Consider the following 8851-nt stretch of genomic DNA (forward strand, 5'->3'; position numbering starts at 1 on the left):
TATAACTACACCTTGAAGTACACAGAAGACAATGGAAATACCAGAGATTATTTTGGCAGGAATTTAGAGTAGGAATTTATTCAAGCAAAGAACTTGAGAAGGCTTATATCTGAAAACTCAGACTTGAATCTATGTCTTGCCTGGCTTGCTCAGTTCCCATCAAGCTACATGAAGTCCAGCACTTCTCAGACAGGTTTTGATGCGTTCTTTCTCCCAGTGAATTGGCTTCTGAGCCAAAAGAGGCAGGGGATCCCACATTGCCTTTTGTTTTAACAAATGAGCACAGAAACCAACCTGAGGAACTGAAACTGTTGTAAAACACATGGACCAAGTTTTCCTACCGTCCAGGATCCAACCCAGAAGCATTCAGCATCAGAAGCCTAACCAATTTCAATAAAGCATTGTCTCTGAAATGCACAGCAGGCAGAAGAAAATCCACACATTTATACAAACTCTTCATCCGTATCAGATTATAGAAATTAATAACTATAAATTTCCATAAAAGGAGGAAAATAATAACTATAAATTTCCATAAAAGGAGGAAAATACTGAACTAGCAAGAGTACATGATATTCAAGCTATAAAGTAGCACAAGGTGCTATGCTTATTACTGATTCTTAGTTTAATTTCAGAATAAAAGAATATCTTATTGTTCATGCAAATATTTTATTATGGCCATTCCTTACCTTGCCCTGACAATGACTTAAACTTGCAATGCTAAACCCAAAGCGGAGTGGGCAACAGCAGCCTAAGCCACAGTTTCTGTTCAAAGGCAAAGGCACTAAAATAATCTACTGCAACAGACTACCATGCTGGGACCTAAGACAAACTGCAAGAACTTTCTTTCTCTGTGAAGTGTCATCCAGAAATGGCCCCTGAAGTTTCATAGGATTTTATATCTGATCTTGTATTCGTCCCGGTAGGCTGTTTATGCTGAAATACTCCTTTCCAGAGCAAGTAGCTGAGACAGTACAAATGGTTCTTTGAATTCAAATTAAAGTAAACTAGCTCTATCGTCATAGTGTCTTTAATTAAAAAAAAAAAAAAAAAAAGGAAAGAAAATTTGCTGCCTTGTCTTATCCACGTAAATTCATAATATAAAGTGGACATCAATAAGCGATGGCATGCCTGATTAGGTATCTTTACAATTACCTACAGAAAGCAACATATAAAGGCTCTTCTAAATCTGATTTCTATATGGCTTTTGAAATTAAAATACAGATATTTTAACTAATGTTTGAGATTAACATTGGAAATATCCAGTCTACATCTGCAATATTACTTTAACAGCAATATCTGCATTTCAGTTCATCTGCTGCTTGAATATATTTGCAGGTTAACACCTTTGCTTGCAAGGTGGTCTGAAAGGAGATTGAAGATCTCATTATAGATCACGTTTAGTCACCCAGTTTGCGAATATGTTCCAATAATGAGGATAGCAGATTTTCCCAAGGCATACAGAGTTTTAAACAAGCTTTTTTTCATTTTAAAAAAAAAAAAAAAACAACAACTGATAGTTGAGCCCTCTTTACGCCCATCTCTAATAACCATCCAGGTGAAAGAGAAAGATATTACAACTTTTCACAAGGCAAGAAAACACACCTTTCTTAATTAAGTAGGTTACTATGTATGTGCCTGTATCGAATGCACTAAGCAGGAGCTTTTAATGTGTCTGTCAGTACTGTGGATGATTTATCAGGCCCCACGTTAACTGATATGGTTAAAGTTCAAAAGCCATAGTCAGCGGGTGTCCTTGGCTGCTCAGAGCCAGTGCAGACATCAATAATAACCTATCCCAATCAGAAAAGATTAATTACTTTCTGGCTTCACGTGTGAGATGCTCAAAGGTCAGAAGGGTACACAACAAGAACAAAAGGAAGCCTAAGCTTGTGACAAGAAGATTGCAGACAAAGCTGCTTCTCTGCTGTGACCCATCTGAACTAATATGACTTGAAAATGCAGGGTCAAGGTACAGAGCAGTGAGGCAGCTGAACTCCACATAGCATTCTCCACACCCCATAGAAGAGAACAGTTCTCCTTCTTAGGGGTTCATAGAATCCTACAAGGGACATAAGAGTTTAACTATTGGTGAAAGTTCATGTTTGTTTGCAATGTGTTAATATTGACCAAATTCATCTTTACATTTTACAATTAATTCAATATCTGAAACAAATACTCCAAGGACTTTAACATAACTCCTGATTTACACTTTGCTCCTGGTTCTCAAATCGTGCTCTGTCTATGCTTATAAGTTTGTATTTGTTTTGTTTATGGGGGGGGGGGGAATTACTTATCCAGCAGAAAAAGAAAAAAAAATCTACAAAATATTTACACTGTTCTCCATCCTGTAAGTTCCAAGAACAATGTTAATTTACTTGTCACATCCCCTCTAACAGTAACTCCTTTGAAAAAGCATAGAAAACTTGGAAATTAACATACCCGACCTCCAACTTCACCTTTCCCTAAGAAGAGGATCCTTGAAAATGCCTTATTACCTTAAATTTTAAGTCTTTGTTACTGATACAAAATGATGGTCACAAACTAGCAACTGATAGCAATGTTTAACCAAGCAGCAACATACCTTATAGTGTTTTTCAACTCTTGGCTAGAGTACAAAAAAATACATATATATTAAAAATCAGAACAGTTGCACTGTATATTGTGGTACCAGTCTTTAAGAGAAGGATCTCAGTCTCCACAGGGCCTTTGCTGCAACACCAAGAGAAACCTGGGCGCCACTGGAGGTTTTACAACAGTAGTGAAATCAACCTGCAGGAGAAGCATAAAACATGTGAATACAATATGTGGAGAATACAGAAAAGCAAGGAAAAGCAGAGGCAACAAATAATCAAAGTATATGTTGTTTACAGTGACAGTCACTTAGCTTTTTACACTAATTTTATGCTAATTGAATTTCAGAGCATTTCAAACAGCTGGGAAGAATCAACATAGGTGCCAGAAGGTGTTGAGTTCCTCATCAAAAAGAAAACATTATACCTTGACTGGTTCTAGTGATCGCCCTGACAAAATCTGCGTCCCTGTAATTTGTGTCCTCTGGTAAAATGCTAGCTATAAATACCTGTCACAATACAGATGATATTTAGAAGGACCAACTTTTTAACGTAGATGTTGACTGCAAAGCAGCTTGTTTTACTTTAGATGCCATTCTCTGTTGCTATACATACTCAACAGTATATAGAAAGAGACCTATTGTCTCCTGATAAGAATTTACATTGCTGTAGTTTCACTGAAATCATCTGTATTTCTTTAAGCAGTAACAGAGGAGTAGGAATGGACACAGGACCAGGAAATCTGAGGTGCATTGTGAAGTCAGACTGTCCCTTCTGAAAATTAACAAGGCCACTGATTTAAATCAAAGTAAAACTGAACTCCAACAGGATTATTGTCATGAGATTTTGGCAGTAGGAAATGAGAGTGGAATCCATTTGCCCATAGACTAGCTGCCTTGTTCTCTGCATCAATAGAAACATTTATTTAAGCTTTGTCAGCATTCAGTACTAAAACACCAAGGTTCAAACTGTATGCCTGAATGTGTTTTCTTATATGTATGAGAAAAACTCAATCTTCTACAGATCTACTCCTCTAACATATTGCTTGGTTTCTTGGAGAGTTGCATATAGCACTGCATTGCATAAAGCAGGTATGACTTAAAGTCCCCATATTAATATTTGTATAAATACACTAGCAATTTAAAAACACTAATTGTATTTTAAGAATCAATGGATGCTTTACTGGGAACTTGTCCAGTTAATTACAATAAAACTAAAGTGCCTAACCATGGCCTTGAGCCACAGAAGTGTACCTAACCGTGTTATTTTGAAAATTCCCAGTGAGGCACTCAGAGAGTTGTGCAATTCTTTTAAAGGCTGTCCAACAACCCACTGAGTCAGCCCTTAACAAAACCTTTTCGTACTTACGTTAGTTGCTCTGTTAGAAACCTGCATTTCACAGTCTGGAGAAAAAGACTCGCTTTAAAACTTACTTAGAGAAACTGATTTATATCACATGCTTTAATCAGGTGCCAGAGTTATGGTACTGCTCCTGGAGGTACTGTGGTCACATCTAAAAACTGCCATATTTGCTTTAGAAAACCAGATAGGATGACCTGAAGATTTGCAGAGAGTGTACCCTATAAGTAAAAGTAAATTTCCCCTTAATGTCTAAGAACTTGAATACGTTACTTATTAAATTAGAATTTTCTGCATGCTCTTTAAAGTACAGTTTACTTATGTTCTTAGGCGCTCAGCCTCTGAAGCTAAGATCTATAGCTCTGAAGAGTACATTGGAAATACCACAGTGAAATGTAAAATACCAGTCTGGTTCTGGCTCTGTCTGTCAGAATGGGTCAGAATGCCTAATTGTGCATAAAAGATTCTGATATTGAAGATTTAATTTGGAGCATTTAGGTTTAGCATTTAGGTTAAGACAAGCTGAGAAGATCTTACTGAAAGTTGCTGCTGAAAGTGCCAAGCAATTTTTTGCTTACAGCCTCATCCCAGGACTCCGACTCATTTTGTTAGGAATGGAGGAGCATGGACATACAGCATCTTCTCCCACAGAAACAGGTAGCAGCAGGGACTCCCTTCTAGATGCAGCAGTAGTTACTGCTGCAGATGTGAACCGGATGTTCTCTTACTGTACATTTGTTTCAGGCTTCAAAAACTTTGGCAGATGTAACTGCCTCGTCACATCTGCAGTTTTTTCCACATGTAAGTTATGGTAGAAGCTTTACTTTTTTCAAGGGAAAATAGTTTTGGATACAAATAGAGGGCTCTGGGAGCTGAGTGATTCCTCTAGCACTGGGCATGTATCGTTTGATCAGTTTTAACAGATTTCTACCCTCCTGCTTGATTATTAAAGAAAAATGAGATGGTAGGCAGCCTTGTGCCCTGTGAAGCAAGTACTTCACATGGGATTCAGTTCTTGGATAGATTTGGACCTTCTACATTTCTATATGTTTTATTTTTTCAACATGAATTTTAAAATAACATATTCCTAAAGCAGCTAACATTCTCCTGTATCACAAATGTTAATATTTTGTTTTGCTTGGTATCACTCTGCTATTTAAGAAAACAGTAAGACAATCCAGTTCTGAAAAATGAGACACTTGATCTGGTACCATACAGTGAATTGGCACGGAATGTATTAGGAAAATTTGGCCGGCAAGAAGCTGTGAAGAAAAAGACAGAACATGAAAACATTTTGCAAAGGGCCTCTAAGGAGAACTGGTGTGATGTGGAGAGAAAGGATATCTTTATGTTATGAGGAATGGAACGAGGCAGAGTGGGAATGTTGTATGGTGGGAGCTGAGACACCTGGAGTAGGAGTAGGGGTCGGCAAAATCAAAATCAGCCAGAGCAGTCTCACAAGGGAACAGTAAACGGGGGGGGGAGGGATTGGCCAGTATCTGCAACCGAGGAACAAATTAAAAAGTAAACAACAACCAAACAAAAAACAGGTACGTTATTCAGACTAGAATTTCACCAAAAAAGTTATGCTGTCGCTGATGCATAAAACACATCCTTAGGGCGTTCTTTAAAATCATGACCTGCCCTGTTAATGTAATGTCTTTCAACTACTATAAATAAAGGGATTGTTCACAATTTCCTCCCAGATCTCAGCCTTGTGATTCATCACAATTAGCTTGAAAGAAACCAGTAATATACCTAAAAGATATAGAAGCCTTGGGCAACAGCTCCTAATGCGCATAGACAGCATAAAGCTCCCCTCTGCTGGTTTCTGCTGCTGCCACACCAGGAATAGTAGTATTCTAGTATTCTGACTTATTAACAAGGTTGCCCACTGGAGATGCAGACTTGCTGCCTGAAGAGTAAGAGTATTCTCATTTTCAAAAAAAAAAAAAAAAAGGAATCATTCCTTTCATATATCATTTGCTTTCTGTGACATCATTCTCTAAAGTTTGAGTCGTATTTGCATTTATTCACCCTGAGGAAGAAGAAAAAGAAAATGCTCATAAGCAAAAAGTCGAAAACCAAAATAACAACACTTAATTATGAAGTCTAATACAAGATGGATTGAAAAGCCTGTGTATATTTGACTTCATAGGCCTGGCTTTCTTCAAGGATACAGAGTTGTAAGTAATGTTGAAATACGTACTGAACTAGGTAGTGTTTAGTTCCAGAGTCTAGACTTCTGCTTGGTTGGAATGGTATTTTTGCCTGAAAAAAAAAGATCTCAGAATTGAAATCTGGAACTGTGAATTTTACACTAATAACACTGAACTAACGTTCAGGAGAGCTGGCTTATTTCCTTGCTGTGCCACGGGTATTTCTGTAGTTCTGTACCAACCATCCTGCAAATGGGACCCCTCTCTGCCCGGAGCCCCTTTGGTGTCAGGTGTGCCTCGCTGCATGCTCAGACAGCTCTCCGGGTGCCCCTGACATGCCGGGCTGCCCCAGATACGCCAGCTGGCTGCTGCTGCCAGTCATGGCTAAAAGCACGATGGCAGCAATGGTGAAACAACACAAAGTTAATGAATGTAATCTGACCACGGTGAACTACCTGTGCTTCAAGAAGCACACAAACCACACAAACCAGAGCTGTAGTGACACACTGCCTTGCCTCCTTCGTTATGCATGTGTTATATCATATAAGTGTATATTAGGAAATGAACTGCAAAAAACAAACTGAAATTGGGTTCCATTTTTGGTATGTATAATGTGCTGCGAAAACCCATCTCCAAAGTACTTTCTTCACTCTACTTTCCTCTTAGAGCTACTCAGTTTACACTCAACCACACTTTCTTGCCAAAATATAGTTTCATTTAACAAAAAGCTCCCTTGATTTTTCCTAATAATGACTTCCATCTAAAGCAATGTCTTTTAATATCAGACACTCCAGAATTTGCCAGCAAAACAGAAGGATCAGCATGGATTTGTAGAACCATTGTATTCTTTCATAAGTCAGGCCCATTAAATCACAACCGCATTAAAATGGAAAATATTCTACATGTTCTTCAGCAACCTTATGGAGGGAGAACTTTGTAGTTTTTGTAATTTAATACTGTGTTTCTCAGAAACATAGTAAGAACTGGGTTTTAATTACAATACACATAGTGTATCCCTAGATGAATATGCTTTTCTTAAAGCTTTGACAAGGTACATTGTGCACTTTATATACGTGTGTGTGTGTGTATATATGTATTTAATTCTAATGCAGTTTTTCAAGCATGTGTTTTGGAAGAATGTTCTCAGAAGGAACTTCATTCCCTTTTCTATCACAGATTATGGAGACTAGTACAAATCATTTGAAAATGTCTTTTACATCATGTTTACCTCTCTCCAGCCCCCCCGCCCAAAAAAAAAAAATAAATAAAATCAGCATGCATCACTTCAGAAGTCTTGACTTCAGTAATCTAGAAGAACAAAATAACTCATGAAAGCAATTCAGCTTTGCCCTTCAGACTGAAGTTAAGATTTAGAAATATGCCTAATGATACTCCTCCAATCCTCTTTTTATCTCTCAGAGGAACAGAATTTGGAAGGACTAGGGACAGGGTGATCTCTCCCCTTTTTTCCTTTCTCTCAAGGTAGCACCTAAAAATGTCAGCAAATAATTTAATGCCAGGTGCTCAATTGAGGCTTTGTTGTTTTTCTGAGACTGAAAGTGCCAGGCAGTACAAGTAGGTTAGTGTTTCTTTACATAAGTTCCCATGCTGAATCGCACTAAGACCACCCATGTGTTTCACAAGGACAACCACTGCAATGATGATGAACCTCAGCCGTAGGTACCTAAAGTTTTATCAAAATAGCACAGTATGGAAATAAGAGGCAAGCCATCTGAATAACTGAAAATGTTATTTTAAATATGTAATTCCCAGAGAAGTATTGCTGATATGTGTGAAGGACTTAATTAATGTTCAAGATTCTGCAAGAACAGGGATCTTCATATATTATTACCAAAACATTCTAAAAGATTTTTTTGTCTTTTTTTTTTTTTTTTTTTCCAGAACCAAGCTGACAAGAAAAGAGAAACCCTTCTGTATGCACACCACAGCTTCTGTTTGGCACCATGGCACAAAGGCAGATGTAACTAGATTCATGCTGACTTCAGATGCTTTGGCTTTCCTCACAGAGAACTGGAACATTTAGCAACATTAATACGTCTCCAAGAAAATATAAATTCTGTGGAAAGTGAAAAACCTCAGTAAACATATCTGGGTTGAAAATTCTTATTCAGTTCAAGTCATAAATGACAATCTTGTTTGAAGGTTCATTTCGAAGCCAGGTGTCACCTTCCTTACAGACTTTCTTACACACAAAGAGTGCAGTCCAGCATCATTCATGTTACGTGAATTACATTGGTTTTGTCTTATCTCATGCTATGCCTTGAAAACAATCTTTGTCTTGTCTTTTAATCTGACAGCAGAATATATGTAAAACTGTAGCAAGACACTGTTAGAAATTGTTTAGTCAGATTTGTTTATGAACTGATGCAAAGGCCTGAATATTTATCTGTAAGAAAGCAACAACTGGCTGTTTGTCTGTCCAAACCTATCTAGAGAGTTGCACTGTAGTGACTTTACTGCGTACTAACATAGCTATTCCTTATATAAAAGTTTTTGGTGCAAGTTTAGCAACTACATCAAATAGCAGTAATTTCTCAGGCATAACTTTTCAGACAGATAAACAAGAGTATTTCTGCAAAAGAACATGGGGTTTATGTGACATTGCTAAGGGATTTGTTTTCTGCGACAAGATTGATATTTTGCTAATTTGGAAGAGAGAGAGAGTAACAAATTTATCCTGCAGACAGAACTGATGTAATCCTGAGCGATGGTTGGATAATCTGTGTGTCTCACCCAGGGTAT

The sequence above is a fragment of the Cygnus atratus genome, chromosome 9, assembly GCF_013377495.2.
Source record: "Cygnus atratus isolate AKBS03 ecotype Queensland, Australia chromosome 9, CAtr_DNAZoo_HiC_assembly, whole genome shotgun sequence".
Taxonomy (NCBI): domain Eukaryota; kingdom Metazoa; phylum Chordata; class Aves; order Anseriformes; family Anatidae; genus Cygnus; species Cygnus atratus.